General features: G+C 42.5%; 1 protein-coding gene across 2 annotated transcripts in view; it reads left to right on the forward strand.

The window, feature by feature from the left end:
* The first annotated feature begins 3,937 nt into the window (after nt 1–3,937).
* Nucleotides 3,938–16,361, forward strand: part of TOGARAM2 (TOG array regulator of axonemal microtubules 2) — a 69,703-nt gene continuing 57,279 nt past the window's right edge. The window contains exon 1 of one of the 2 annotated variants that reach the window (XM_053382973.1): nt 3,938–4,032. The gene's annotated coding sequence lies outside the window, so the exon portion shown is untranslated. Of the gene's footprint in view, nt 4,033–9,236; nt 9,421–16,361 lie in introns of those variants that run through there. The other variant, XM_053382974.1, reaches the window with a different exon arrangement.

Raw genomic sequence — 16,361 nt, forward strand, 5'->3', positions numbered from 1 at the left:
TTGGCAAATGATGCAATTTTGGCAACAGGCGAAAAAGTGGTTTGAGGACTGCAATATTCCAGAGTAGCTATGAAATGGTAATTTCATGTGGAAGTATTCAGGGGGAAAACAAAACAGGAACTTCCCTTGTTTCTGAGTCCAATACATGTGCTGGGTCCCAGTTCTGTATTTGAACAACCAAGTGATTGAGGAAATCATGGAAGCAGTTTCTGGACCACATTGAAATGATGTTATTAAATTTGTATACTGCCTTTCATCCATAGTGGTTCACAACACAAAATGTTGATGGCAATTCCTTTCAAATATGTCATGGACGCTATTGTGGAAGCTAATTTAGCCCATCCTCTACCACTGTATTGTGACTTTAAAAGGGTTGGGTTATTTGCACACATCTTAATCATTTTGACCAAGAGGTGCAACCCCACCTGAAGGGCAAATTCCAGCCCGGCAAAAGCACTTGAGGGGGCAGAACAGAAATCATTGGGGCAAGACCTAGGTAGAGCCCCCAGGCATCGCAATTTTTCTGATGGCACAATAAACCTGCTTATTTTTAAAAAAATACCGCATGACACACTGTTTGCTTACTGTTTACTTGTTTATTCTTAACCTTAATAACACAAGAACCTGCTGGATCAGGTCCATGGCCTATCGAGTACAGGAAGCTTCTTCTCACAGTGGCTAACTAGTTGCCTGTGTGATTGTCAAAAGACCTAGCATTTTTATTTCATTGCTTCCTCAAACTTAGTTTAAATGTATCACAGTTTGTTTACTGCTAAGTGTTTCGATGTCCAAGAACACTTCATTTATCCCTGGCAAACCCCACATAATTTTGAGTTCAGTGCCAAAGTTTCTTGTTCTGCTAGAAATCTAGTTCCAAAGATGGCCAGTGGGTGTCAGATTAGTGCCACAGAATGGTGGGAAGTTTCTGGTCAGAAGTGATTGCAAGGTACTGTGGTGTACTTTGGAAAGACTTGCTTTTTAACATTTGAATTAGAGCTTTGTCTTAGATTTCCACTTCTGGGTTACCTTCTGCGAAGTGCAAAGCCCATGGGAGAAACTGATAGGCTCTCTATGCTAGAAGCCAGTGGTTAAGTGGTTAAGCCCCATCACTTGGAAGTTCTGACTTGTTAACATTAGTATCAGCCTGGAAGAATTCCACCACCATCCATCATTCATTCATTCATTGAGGCATCAGTCCAAAACTGGCATTAGAAGAGGAGCAGACCAGGGCGTCTGAGCACCCAAGATTATGAAACTCCTTGCCTAGGGAGGGAGGGCTGTTTGGCACCTTCATTCATGGCCTTCTCTCATGTACTCAACACACTTTCTGGCAGGCATTTTTCCTGTTGCAGTGATAATTTTTAGAGGACTAACATCTCTTGCTAAACTGTTTATCTGTTACTGCTTACTGCTTCCCCCCCTAAGTTTTACAAATGCAAATTGTAATCCTTGTTAGCCACGTATAGAAGAGCAGGGTAGTAAATTTAAGGAAATAAAAAATCTCTTACCATGTCTATGTGGCTAATGGGCAGTTTAGCCTGAAATGTGGATCAGTGAGAGCTCTTCCCTCCAGTTATTTTGGGATTAAGGCTGTCTTGTCTCTTCACTGGGAGCACTGGTGAATGCAATGCACAAAACTGAGCACAGGGATGGGAACCTGTGGCCCTCCAGAAGTTGATGGGCTTCAACTTCCATCAGGAACTTATTGCAGGGGAGAGCACCAAAAAGCCTCTTTAGCATACAGAAATTACCATTAGGTCAACTTGGAGGTGACAGGCTATAGCTGACAAACCAGTTTTCTTGTGGCAGCATTTAATAGTGGCAGCCCTGATATTTGTTGCAATAATTTCACCCATTAGGCAATTTTTAAATCTTTTGCAGGGATGTCTGCAGTTTTTGTTACGTCTTCTGTTCAGTTAACCAACACATTGTGGTAGCTGTGGGTGGAAGAACCTTAATTTTATCTAGTCTTTTCACAGGTAATTTAATTTCTTCCGTGGTTTAGATCTCACCTGCTCTTAACGGTTCCAAAACTTTGCTGTTTCCACATCCAACAAAGCCACCGAACAAACAAAAACGTAGAGAGTAGCCTGGGTAACAAGCTTTGGCTTCTATTCCCAGCATCTGAATAGACATGGTACTTCATGCAACTGCCTAATTCCCCAGTGCTGCTCTTCACGCCAGTAATACAAACAAGACTCCTGGGGGTGCGCATAGCTGGACCTCATGGGAGGTGCTGCTGCTGTGGAATCTGTGGTCAGATATGGAAACTTCTTTCACAGGTCACACACAACTGCTTTTGCTTAAGCAGCAAGCAGCATGAACAGTCATATTCTTAAACAGAGCAGTGTTGCCTTTTCCTAGGGAAAACCGTTCGCTTGAGCTGAAGGTTCACAATTCTCTGCGAATTATCCCAAATATTTGCAATTCACATCGAGATGTGTATGGTGCCCTTGCACAACTGAACTCTATTTAGGAAGGGGGGAAGTGGCAAGTTAATATCTCTCAAACCTGCCCACTTGCCCATCCATCCACTGTAACGTAAAGGATGGTGTAGAGTCTGGTAGCATTGGAGTAGATAGCAAATGAGTAAGAATCAGGAGTGTGAACAATCCATCCTCGGAGTTCAGAAAGGCCAGGCTAGATCTGCTCTGAGGTCTAAATCACTACCAGAAAGTACACATTTTAAAAGTTTGTATGAAACATTAGATCTAGAAACCTTTTTTTAAAAAATTAAATGTTTCATTTACTGGAACTTTGGTTCAATGGCATTCTGTTCTAGAAACAATATTTTCTTCTCTGTATTAGCTTCACGTTATGCAAATATAAAACCTAATATGGAATTTGACACCCTGAGAATCTCAACTTTCCTTTCTTTCCTGACAAAGTGCTTGGAAATGTCAGTGTGCATTCTTCCATTCCTTTTGGTCATGTTTGTCTTACCATAATTTCCAGATGTTTGTTTTTTTAAAGTGCAATTAAAAAAAAAAGGTTTCAAAACAAGTATTGCTTAATATAGTCTGCCCAAAACCTCTTGGTAGAAGAAAAACAAACACAACTGAGCACTGAACACATATGCTGTGGCTGAGCTCCAGATCACAGCTTTCTGGGACCAGGGGTCCATAGACAGTACTTTGCTTCTCTTCCACCTCTGTCCTTGCTATGATGCCTCTACACATATCCTATACTCTCCCCCTCTCTCTTACTATAAGCCATTAGTTGCAGTTACCATATAAGATGCAAGAGGGGGCGGCAGTAAGATTGGCTGAATTAGTAATTGAAATTTTTGCATCTGTTTTTCAGAAGTGCTATATTCCAAATTGCATTATAGCAATGCTTCTGATTGTGCATTTTTAAATTGATAATATACTGTATTTTATTTTGTTTTAATCCACCATGGAAACCTGGTAAGAAATAATAATAATAATAATAATAATAATAATAATAATAATAATAATAATAATAATATAATAAAATATGGTGTGAATTTATCCTGCTGATCACGCAGCTGCCCAATTCACATACTGGTAGCAAAACAATCTATTCTGTACTTCATACAGAATGGCATTGATTCTTCCCACCTCCTCCTTTGCTCGGAAAAAGAAAAAACCCACCCCATTTTCATTTGTACATGAATGTGGAAAGGTTGCTCTGTTTTAATCTCTCTGCTTGTGACTTTAAAAACTCTCTTTATTATCTGGGTCTCATCCAGAGATTTCTCTCTCTAACCTGGCTTTCTGAAGTGCAGGCAATGAAACTGACAGCATCTATTGCTGGCTGGTATCACACTTCTGAGAGAGGAACCAGTCTATGCACACTGGATTTGCTCCTACCTCGTAAGCCCATTCTTTATATTCTGTCGCTGACCATTGGGGGGCAAAAAGAAATGATTTATAACCATGGCAACAGTTGCTGCGAGAGACTGGGATCAACAAGAATCTCTTTCATGCCCACATCAATGAGTTGAAGATGAAGAGCCTCTCACATCCATTTGGACAAGACGACTAGTGCCACTTTTTAATTTTGATTGAGGTAAGTTCGCTTGAAATGTTAGACACACACACTCGGTAACTTGCTTAAGGGAACTTGTTGCTCTGAGCTATTTTTCTGAATTGGAGTTGAGTATTCCCAGGGGACTATCTCACCCTCTTACCTGCTAACAGACCCTCTTCTCTCTTCCTCATCCCACCACCACAAGTGAACGGGCTTTTCTTCAGCTGACTTAGAGTGCTTGCCAGAACCCATAGGAATCAATCTATGCTCTGGCTCTTAGCTTCAGAACTTTCTCTGCAACACAGGATGATTTTTAGGAAGAATGTTCCCTTAAACTGTGCTTGTTTCATATCCAATAGTCATCCTGTGTATTCTGTCACCTCTAGGGCACATGGAAAGCTTGGATCTGTTTAAATCTTTACGTTTGAAAATACTTGATGAGCACCCTTCACGTACTTCTCTAAAAAGCATAGGAAATATCTGTATATCAGTGTTGAGTGATAGTAAGGGAGAAAACAGGGAAAACTTATTCATGCTACCCTCCCCCCACCTTGAGCCCCTTGAAAGAAAGCTTTAATAGTTAATGGTTAATAACCTACAGTGTAGCAAGACAATTCATTGGCAAGACTATGGTATTACTTGAGAAGTTTTACTTTTGCTTGCAGTTCATGTGCTAAGGGGTGAGGAGGGACGACCATGCTACCATGTGGCAGCTGTAGCTATCTCTAGGACAATGCACACTTCCCAATAGTAATTAAATAGTACAGTGGTACCTCGGGTTACAGACGCTTCTGGTTAAAGACTCCGCTAACCCAGAAATAGTATCTTGGGTTAAGAACTTTGCTTCAGGATGAGAACAGAAATCGTGTGGTGGCGGTGGCGTGGCAGCAGTGGGAGACCTCATTAGCTAAAGTAGTACCTCAGGTTAAGAACAGTTTCAGGTTAAGAATGGACCTCCAGAACAAATTAAGTTCTTAACCCGAGGTACCACTGTATTAGCATTTCGTTCATTCATTTATATGAATATTTATATACAGTTGACTCCCCGTTTACACAGGGGATACGTTCCATATACGTGCATATACAAAAGCGCGTAAAATGGGGGACTCACCAGTATCAGCTGAGCTGATGGATGGGGAAGAACCTTCTCTGCCCTTCAGCTGTGCCAATCCATGGAGCCATGCCATTCCTCCACTCATGAAAGCTGGAGGGACAGCGCAAGTCCGTGGACCGGCACAGCTGATGGGTCCACAGAGTCGTGTTGGAGGGACAACCCAGCTCTCACACAGCAGAGGGGAGGGGTAGGTGCTGCTGCCATGCTACCCTGCACAGCAGCTTTTAGGTGGTGAGGCCTCCTGCTCACAAGGAGACCCTCCCCAGTGCGTGAAGGGGACGCCCTCTTTGGGCTCTGGGAAGGGTCTCCTTGCGAGCCAGGACTCCTCCCCAGGGTGCTCCCCATTTCCAGGATCCTGGCACCATGTGTGTGTTCGGTTGTGTACAAATACGGTGTGTGTAAAAGACCTTCACCTTACAGTAGAAACTTAATAATACAGACATGAAATTTAAAATTACAATGTCAAAGAGCAATGCCATGAAACGGCAGAACAATAGCTAACAAAGGCAATCCTTTCTAACAGCACCATTGTTCACGATGGGGAACTTGTGATCCTCCAGATATTGCTGAACTAAAGTTCTCAGCATCTGTGACCACTAGCCATGCTGGCTGGGACTGATGCTGGTTGTCGTCTAACAACATTGGGAAGCGCCGCAAGTTCCTTCTCTGTTTCAGGTGCTGTGTTGTTAGACAGGGTATCCAGGCTGCACCTCAAAATGATGGTTTGGCTGTTGCCTCCCAGTGCTGTTGGTATCGTACCACTTTAACAGTTGGGCTTTCCCCCAAAGAATCCTGGGATCTGTAGTCTGTTAAGAGGTGTTGAGAGTTGACAGGGGAACCTGTATTGCCCCTACAGAACTACAATTCCCAGAGCTCTATGGGAACAAGGATTGATCATGAACAGTAGCTCTATGAAGGGAATAGGTGGCAGTGGAAGACAGGAGTGCCTGGCGTGCTCTGGTCCATGGGGTCACAAAGAGTCGGACACAACTAAACGACTAAACAACAACAACATTTGGCACCCTTAACAAACAGTGCAGATGAGGCCTTAATAGATTTAAGTTCCCCTTCCGCAATGCCCACTGCACCATCTCTGTATGGTGGAACATTTATTGGGTTTTCATTTCCTGATAATCAGCTAGTTCCCAAATATACACCATCATTGTTCTCAAGCCATAGACATTTTCACAGTCACCTGACACTTATTTGAACAATCAGGATGTACTTGATGAATTGAGCTATTTGTGTCTGTAAGAGCGGGAACGCTTGGCAGAATGGACAGGAAATGAACCTGCTTTTCATCTCCTGAGCGGTTTTGCCATTTACATGTACAGCTCTCCCCACTGTGTTTCCTCTATAAATGTCCCCTCATGGTTGCTCCCACCCCCTTTATAGAAACCTATGCTCCTTTGTTTCCATTTTCCATCTCCTGTCATCTTCTGTGAACAGGTTTGGTCTTTCCACCCATTGTGGAAACCCAGAGAATGAAAACCTGAATAGGGCTAACATGTCTGTCACTTTAAGCAACGTAAACTCTTCTCACACAGGAAATAAATTTACAATAAAGCTGAATGAAAATGGCAGCCCAAAATTCTTCCTCTTATTTAGGGGCAGAAAAAGGAGGGTTTTTGTGTCTCATTTTGCCAAATATTATCCAGAGGGAGGAGAATTTCTTCAGCAGTTTCTTGGAGATGGGGATTAACATGAACATTGGCAGCAGAAACAACACAGCTTGTTGCAGAGAGTTTTCTATTTTTTTGTGGTTGGCTATTTTGTTTTGGTTTTATTGCTGCTACTCTTTCTATTGTCTGTGGTGGCAGCTGAAACTGTGGCAGGATTTTGCATTCTCCCCAATGCCCTGGAATTAGTGTCGTTATGAGGTATTGTGGGTAAAAAATGGCAGCAGCCAAACAAAGAAGGAGAAGGAGAATATTCAGCAAAATGGCTCTCATTACTAGATAAGGGTGAGCTGAATAAAATTATCTGTTTCCCGCCCCCCCCCGGAAAACCCCCTCTCCTGAGGAATACAGGCTCGGCCCTACTTTTAAAGTATGATACGTGACTCACTGTGCCTGTTCCACCGACTTATTAGTATTTGATGGAGCTAAAAGTGTCAGAATAGTTCTTCATGAGCAAAAGAAGAAAAGGCACTTCTGTATAGGAAGGAGAAGAAAAATGATACCTCACATATGGGTTCTAGAAAAACCTTGTAACCTCCCAACCACATTGTAATTTAAACTCTGTGTGCTGCCCGTGTGTAAATTTCTGCACAGAATGCTTTGCTTGTAGATAGTTACTTGGTTTTCCAGGCCAGCCCTTGACATTTTGCTGCCTGAGGTGAAGGACAAGATGGTGCTCTCACATTCCTCATACAAAATCTGACCAGGTGGGCAGTTGACTCTGCTTTAGTGCTGATGATGGGAAAACATCCTCCACTGCACCTGAGGGCAGGAGATGCAGAACAGGCTAGCTTGGGGGGCTCAGGGAGAATGGGGGCAGTGTTGGCACACTATTGACACCTCCAGCATCTGCTACCTGAGACAACTGCCTCACTCTGCCCAATGGTAGGGCCAGCCCTGGCGCTGTGTGAAGCATCCCTAGAAAGAGGTTTGTAGTCCTTCTTTCCTTTCCAATTAGTCCTTGAATAGTTTCTGCCCTGACGTCTAATGTTTTACAGCTCTGGGAATGTAATGATTTGTGGAGACCTCCCTGTCTAATTCCTGGTTATATACTGTTGGGCCTGTCATTACTCGAGGTGTATTACTGATTGCCGCTGCAGCTGGAATGTATATCTACCCACGTCTGTGTTTGGGGTGTTTATCTGATCTTGGAGCTGCTCCTGCTATTACTTGTCAGCATTGTTTATGAAGCCTGGTGGAATTAAATGTTATTGATTACAAGGCCAGGAGTAACTGCGAGATCAGCAAGTGGAAATTTAGGTAGAGATTTGTCAAAGGATGGGACTGCAGCAGCTAAAACTTTTAATTGGCTGTGCCAGGAATCTTTCCCACTAAGGCCAGCCATCATGTGTTCCATTTTTGTGTGCAAGAATAATGGCCAAGCATCGGGATTGTTTTCTCTGCCCCACCCCCACCCCAAAAATGCTTTGAGTGTCAATCTTTTGTATGATTCAAATGGGGAAATCTGTCAATTTTGGTTTCTCTTTTTCCCATTAATGAGTGCAGTTATTCACATTTCCACCTCAGTTTGCATTTGACTATAAGTGTGTGTGTGTTCCACAATGAATATTCATCAACATTTTTGTATGAATTTCTCCCAGTGTACGTGCTTACATTCAGTTTTGCCTAATATAAAGCAATCTCCCCTAAAATAGTGCATCTGTGTATGTTATTTTCATGAATATATGCATTTTTATGGATACTTTACGGCACTATGTGCATTTTTTTTAACCCATCACTTGGGAGGAGAACTGCATTGCAAAATTCAGAGATGGGTACAGTACATAGAATTGTACAGTTGGAAGGGACCCTTCCACGATTATTAAATCAAGAACTGATGGAAAAAGAATTTCCTCCCAAATCAGATTGCTTCCACCTCCCCTTCAATGTGTGCTGTGTCTTGTTTCTTCTTTTGATAACGCAGATGTGCATTTACTCTAGCTGTCCAATGGGTGTGCAGGACAGTGGCCCCTATAGGAAGGAAAGCAGACCCCAATTTCCTATCACAATGTCTCATCAAAACTGCTGTTCCATGTGCAATTGATAATGTTTCTTTTTACTTTCCATCAATACTGGCCAGTATTGGTTAAAAAGCACCCCAGAAGGTGAGGAGGAAATTAAGAATGCTAGGAAGGAATTCATTTTCAGTGGTACAGAAGCACTAATGTGGTTTTCCCATGGAAAGGGGGGGGGGAAGCTTCTGCTTGTTGGTTTTATGGGCATCAGTGATCTGACTTTTGACTGAAAATTCTTTAACACTCAGGAACTGGTGCTGACTTTCTTTCTCCTTTTTAAAGCTAGCATGTTGGCAGGTCGCCTGGTCTCCCCTGACACCCAGGTCCCACAGATCTGTTTGCATCCCATGTGCCAAATGCCTAAAAAAAGGAGCCAATCAAACCACGCCTGTCTAATGCATTAATGAATCTCCTTATGTGCTGCTTGCAAGCTTAATTCCTTAGCAAGTGGTAATGGTGCTTTCGTATCTAGCAAAACACATCCAAGGAAGGATTCAGAGGGGCAGGGGCAAATGATGTTTTGGGGAGTGCAGAACCCCAACATTAGACCTGCCTCACTGTGGAAATTCTGAAGCAATTCCCCCAAGTGTTAATTTGGGGCATCTAGTTGAGAATGGAGGTAGGTTGCTTTTCTTTCTGTCGTTGTTGCAGCAAATGTTCCCTTTGCTTTGTGGTTTCTGCCATTTGCCAAGTAGCTTTCAGCTGATTTGGAGGAAGCAGAGCTGAATAGGATTTATTTACTGCTCTAAAGTGAGCTGTTTCTTAGGGGACTCTTTAAGTGTTGTAAAAGCAAGTAGCCTGCTAGGCAGAGTGCACTCAAAATGCACAGCAATGCATTGCTACGATCTGTTCTGCAATGGCACTGAAAAAGTGTGGAGGCAGTAAATTTAAACATCTCAGAGTTAAAAGGATCACTTTCTTTGTGGCAAGTATAGGAAAGTGGGCAGTTGAGGTTAGTGAGAAGCCAATCACAGTTCAGATAAAAAGTTGCTCTAGTCAAGAACGTCTCTCTCTCTCTCTGTCTGCCTTCCCTATCCTGGAGTATGTCTCTTTCTTGTGCTTCTCAGTTTGAACCAAATTTACCAAAGGAGTCATGAATAAAGACACTTTAAAATGCTGCAATCAATAATAATAATAATAAAACCCAGATGGCAGTAGGCTGGAAGACTAAACAACAATAATTTAACAATTAAACCAACCTGTGTGCTGAGTTTTTATCATATAGTTGTTTGCCACTGAAGGTCTTAACTTGGCATCTAAAACTGAAGTTAAGAAGGCACCAGGTGAACCTCTCTGTGAAGGCAATTCCAGAAGCTGAGGGCCACCACTGAAAAGCCCATCTCTCTGGCTGCCACCCACTTGCCTCATTTCTGAAGGCGGAAGCAGCTAGAGAACACCTCACCACAATCTGAACTTGGATTGGATGGGAGAAGGTTGCTCTTCAGATCAGTTTACGAAATTTAGAAGTAGAATTCAATTAAGTGTGGTTACACTGATCAGAGCTACCCCCTCTTTATTTTTTAAACACACACAGTTTTATATTAATGGGCCAGATTTAAGACAACTCTGCCGATCTCTGAGGTCGGGTATTCTGGCCTATCTCCTTGTTCCTTGGCATTTAAACTGTGCTAATCTTATTTTTTTCATTCCACACATAGCAGAGTTATTTTGCCATTGAATATATTACCGGTTATGTGAGCAGACTGTTTGCTCTCCAGGTCCTGACCTGGCCATACATTGCTTGTGATTATGTCTTTTAGTGTTCCTGGTCTTGAATACTGTTCTCTTTTTGTAGCGCAGGGCACCCATTCCTTCTGCATATGAATGATGCTAATTAGTATATTAACCTTTTGCTTTATGCTAACTTGCTTGCTTTTGTATGGAAGGGGGGACTATTGAGGGGGTTTCTCAGTCTGTGGGTCATGACCTGTAATGACACGAAGTATTTTCTTTGCTAGTGCTGTTGATTTGGGTCATGACAAGCCCAGCAGAGTTTATATACAGGCCTTTGACTCCAAATGAGTCTGAATAGTCTTGATGCTTTCCCCTTTAAAATACATTGAAGCTGCCGTATATTTTTAAATGGAATGCTCTGTCACAAGAGACCAGGGCCCTGTGGGATCTGACATCTTTCTGCAGGGCCTGCAAGACAGAGCTGTTCCGCCAGGCCTTTGGCCGGGTGGGGTCCAGTCTGACTCCCTTCCTTCTTCCTTCTTCCCTCTTTCTGTGGGACCCTGTATGTAAGTGGCCTTTTGGCTCCTTCTATCGGCCCACATGGGACCAGCACGGGTGGCCAGGCCTGGTGAACATTTAATATTCCTTACCCTACAGTTGTGATTCGTGGGTTCCCACCTAATTTTATTTTGATTTTAAATGTGATTTTGAACTGTATTTTAATCAGTCGTTTGATTTTGTGTTTTTAATGTATTATATATTTGGTGTTAGCCGCCCTGAGCCCGGTCTTGGCTGGGGAGGGCAGGGTATAAATACAATTAATTTATTATTATTATTATTAATATTAATGAAAAGCTCTGTGTGAATTCTGCGAGGATGTGCCCTTCATCACACATATACCATACACACATAGATTTTTAGGAAGAGATCTTGGTGGAGATCTCTTGCTGTAGGAAATGAATGGATGCTTAGGGACCTGTCTAATTCTAAGTCGGACCAGTGGTCCATCTCAGTATTGCTTATACTGGCTTTTAGCTGGTCTCCAGTGTTTCAGGCATGAGTCTTCCCTAGCCCTACCTGGAGATGCAAGTGATTGAACCTGGATCCTTCTGTTGACCTACGACCCTTCCCGTGCCAGTTTATATTACAGTGGAGCTAATGAGGACCTGTCATTCCAGAGGGGCTTACAACAATTTCAGTAAAATTATCAGGAAGTACACAGTGTAATCATTAGACACCTTCACCCACCCCCTTGCTGTATTGGACCATCCATAGGGAGCCATATATCTGGTTTTTGAAACATAATAATTTGTTCTAGCTTTAGTAATATTTCTTTTTCTGAGTTTCTATGTAAATAATAAAAGAACCTTAACATATATAAGTCTATATATCCAAAGGAATAGTTCATGAATATTACAGAATGGTAGAATGGCTAGGCACTGAATGTCCAGGGCTCAACCTGTTCACTCTGAGCCTTAAGACTCTCCTGCTTAGCGAGGAGTTAATCTCTGATCCTAAGCCATAGGAAGTGAAAGCTGTGTAGGAAGTTGGCTGCTGAGTCCAAGAGGAGAGTTGCACCTCTTCTCCTCCTTTATGGATTAGCATTGACTGCAACAGCAGCCAGTCTTTTCTGTCTAATTATCCTTGAGGAGCCTGAGGCTCAGGTCCTTGGCCAATGCTGGCAGCTGGACAGCTCTAGATACCTCCCCTTCTTTCCTTCTGCACTGTTCTGAGGTTCTGGCCCTGCATGCGGATTGGATAGAAAAATTCTAGCCCATAATTCTAGTCTCCCCCAATACCTTAACTTAAGAGAAGACAAGTTTCTTTTTAAATTTACTTTTCCTTCTTACTAAGAAGAAATCACCGGCATCCCTTGATTTTTCTCAGGATATAACGAAAAAGCATTAAGTGCTGCTCATGTTCCTCTTGCAATCAGGCAGCAGCATCTACGCAGAGTGATATGAAGGAGCCTGCCAAAGGCCATCAAAAGTGTGTTTTATTTTGTTAAAGCAGTTTGCCTTTCTAATGTTTCGCAAAGCTTTGTAGCCCTAAAGCTGCTCAACTACTTCATGGTGGATTGTTGCTGAACGAAACTTGGGTCCAGTAAAATGAAGGACTGCTACTGCCTTGAAGAATTAAAATATCAAAGCTTCCCTACTATTAATTCTGCTAGGGCTTGATGCCGCTGTATTTTGCAAAATGCACAGCTTCCATCCCTGACTTCCTCTCACTCTAGCCACATTATGGTCCCTCATAGCGTTCTTAACAGAGCCAATAACACAGGTAAGAGAGCTGGGCCTGCTTCTGGCTCCTATAATTCAAGCACGGCCAACTTGGCTTTCTCTCCTGAAAATTCTTCTTATTCAAAATACTTTCTACTGTTTGCTCAGACTTTAAGATATTCATCTGAAGCATTGCTTTCTGACCTTCCAGTAAGAGCTGTTAAATTGGCAGGGCCAGGCTTTTGTGGTGGCGGCTGCAAATCTTTGGAACTCATTTCCTAGGGAAACATACATGGTTTCATCGCTGCTAGCTTTTAAGGAAACTCTTAATTCAATCTGCATTTGGTTAATTTTTAACATGCTGCACTTTTAAAACAGTTTATTGATGCTGCTCATAAATTGATGGGATTGATGGGGGTAGGTTGTTGTTGTTTATTGTGTTGTATTTTAACTTTTTGTAAATTGCCTTGGGACTGCAGTATGCCCTGAAACATCGGTTAGAAATCTTTTAAATCTTTTTCCTTCCTTTTTTGCTGTGAGACACCAGTTTGCCCTGATTATAGCTTCTTAAAGAACAGAGAAGGAGAATAACATTTAAGGAAGTGGAACATGTAATGATAGAGGCATCTTATTATTATTTCTATCCCTCTATCATCTCTGAACACAGATTTTTCAGGGTTTTGGAATACAGTACAATGCAAACCTGTGGGATGTGTGTGCATGCCATGGGCGTGGAACGGAGCGGCCTCTCCTGTATAGCTCCTTCAGCTCTCTCTGCAATCTCTCTGCAAAAAATAAAATAACACACACACACACACACACACACACACACACACACACACTGCCACCACCATGCCAAGTAAAAGCTGATTGTAATGCATGTACAATGTGTGACCTTCCTTTTCTCTTTTTTTCTGCCTACAATGATATCCCCTAGTTAAAGTTTGGAACTCTTGGAACTATTACAGTTACAAATAATATCCTGCAAGTGTATATCACTTGCAGACTTCAAGCCTAAATTCAAGACAAGAGCATGTCTCTTGCCTTAAATTTGTTATTAGTGGAGGAAAGCCATTTCATGTTTCAGTGTAATAAAGTGCTATATAAATGACTGTTTTAGGCCAAATCCTTGCAGCCACTCTAAAAAATTCATGTGGGAGTCCATTTTTTAAAATGTTTTATTCACAGTCCCATCTTAACCCTGTTTAGAGCCCATTAAGAGCTTATGTTTTCTTGCCCTCATCTTTTCCTCTGGAACTCTGGGGCAAAGTCAAAGTATACTGTTAAGCCACAGGAAGCCTAGTGAGGCTATCTTCAGATCACATGGTTCTTATGCACGTAAGCAGTTCATAAAGGTATAGCTGAAGGAGGATGCATGGGTTTATTTTACAAGCCCCCGAGTACAGCATTCGAGAAATTAGCTCCTACCACTGAGTTTCCCATACTGCATTTCCGCTATTTAGTTTTTGGTCAATGCTCCACGTGGAATAAGGCATGACAAGCACATTCTGCCACTAGCCTCATGTCTAAAAGCCACCTATACCAGGCTTCCTCAACCCTCAGCCCTCCAGATGTTTTGAGACTACAATTCCCATCATCCGTGACCACTGGTCCTGCTAGCTAGGGATCATGAGAGTTGTAGGCCAAAAACATCTGGAGGGCTGAGGTTGAGGAAGCCTGACTATACATTAAAAATTCCCATTAACCTCCTCTTTTGTCCCTATGGCTCAAGTATTTGTTATAGCTCAGGAGGCTTTCAAACAATGAATTGAATTTAGCTATTTGCCTTAATTCCTGAGCTGCTACAGCCATGTCTATTTACACTCCAGAGGGGGGTCTCTTTAATACTCAGGATGCGCTTTCCCCCAGAGCCAATTACTTGGCTGCTGGAGTATCTCCCTCTACTCCTTTATAAATTCTTGATTAAGAATCAATGCCTCCTTCTTGGGAGAATGCATGATTATTGCTAGAGTTGCCTAACAAGTGGAAGATCAAGTCTTTTGGAAGATTCAGCACGTATTCTGCAAAAGGAAGTCTTGCCGCATTCGCTTATCAGTGAGCTGGAATTATCAGCATTAATTCAATGAAGGTCTTATTCACTTTGACACCCATAAATGACATCTGTGTCAGCAGCTGCTAACACAAGTTCATGGTGGTTCTTAAGAAGAGATTGCTGGATCAGGCCATTGGCCTGTCTAGTCTGTGGGAGTCATAAAGCCATGGCAGAGAGCTTGTAATACTGCAGGGTGCCCCCTGACCTCGATGACCAGCACTCTCTGCCTTACAATGTATTAGAATGTATTGACCTTAAATGGAGTTGTGTTTCCTCTGGGCAGTGATTACCTTATATGGTGATGGGCGTAGTAAAAGCCATGACCGGATGAGGTAATGTGAGACATTTGGCAAACGGCCATGCGAGAGGGAGAGACAAAGGATAATAAAAGTACCGGACAGGAGAGAAGTTTGGAGGAGCTGCCCTCCATCCTGAAAATACTGCTGTCTCTCTGTGTCTTTTTTCTATGCTGTGCACCATTTGTGACGGCTGGTTTCCGTCACTAGTCCAGCATCCTGTTCCCACAGTGGCCAACCAGATGCTTGTGGGAAACCCACAAGCAGAACCTGAACACAAAAGCACTCTCCTTTCCTGTTATTTCCAGGAGCTGGTATTCAGAAGCATTACCATCTCTGACTACAGAGGCAGAGCATAGTCGTCATGGCCAGTAGCCACTGAGAGCCCTCTTCTCCTTGAATTTGTCTAATCCTCTTTTGAAGCCATCCAAGTTGGTGGCCGCCATTGCCTCCTGCCATGCCTTGCAACCAAAGAAAGAAAGAGAGCCAATGGCTTTGATTTCACTGAATGTTGTAATTAACATTTAGGCCACAAAGCTTAAACAAACTCCATTTGGGATTAATTTAGGCCACATCCACACCATACATTTTAAGAACTATTATACAGTGGTACCTCAGGTACTTAATTCGTTCTGGAGGTCTGTTCTTAACCTGAAACTGTTCTTAACCTGAGGTACCACTTTAGCTAATGGGGCCTCCCACTGCCACTGCGCCGCCACCATGCCATTTCTGTTCTCATCCTGAAGCAAAGTTCTTAACCCAAGGTACTATTTCTGAGTTAGCAGAGTCTGTAACCTGAAGCGTATGTAACCCAAAGTACCACTGTACCATTTTGACCATCCCAAACATCCTAGGAACTGTTAAGTATGCTGAGAACTGTTAAGAGACCTTTATTGCCATCATAGAGCTACAGTTTTTGGAGTTCATTGGGTTCATTGTTTATTGAGCCACTCTTGGTGTTGTAGCTCTATGCGGGGATGAGTGGCCTCCTTAACAGCTCTCAGCACCATTAGCAGACTATAATTCCCAGGATGTTTTGGGGGAGCTATAAGTGTTAAAGTGGCATCATAGTGCTTTTAAATGTAAGGGGGAGTTGTGGCCTCAAAATAAGAAGCAGAAGCAGAATTGGAAATGATTAACCAATCTGGCGCTATCTCTCATGGTTTATAAATGGACTGTGGCTATTTCTCCCACAGCAAAAATAATATGCAATATTCATGCTTGGATTCTCCAGGACATACCAATTATATTTGGATTGCATGTTCTATCCATGCTTTACACTCCAGCTGTCAGAATGTAGTGTTTGCAGGTGCTC

Source organism: Podarcis raffonei, chromosome 3 (genome assembly GCF_027172205.1).
Source record: "Podarcis raffonei isolate rPodRaf1 chromosome 3, rPodRaf1.pri, whole genome shotgun sequence".
NCBI lineage: Eukaryota > Metazoa > Chordata > Lepidosauria > Squamata > Lacertidae > Podarcis > Podarcis raffonei.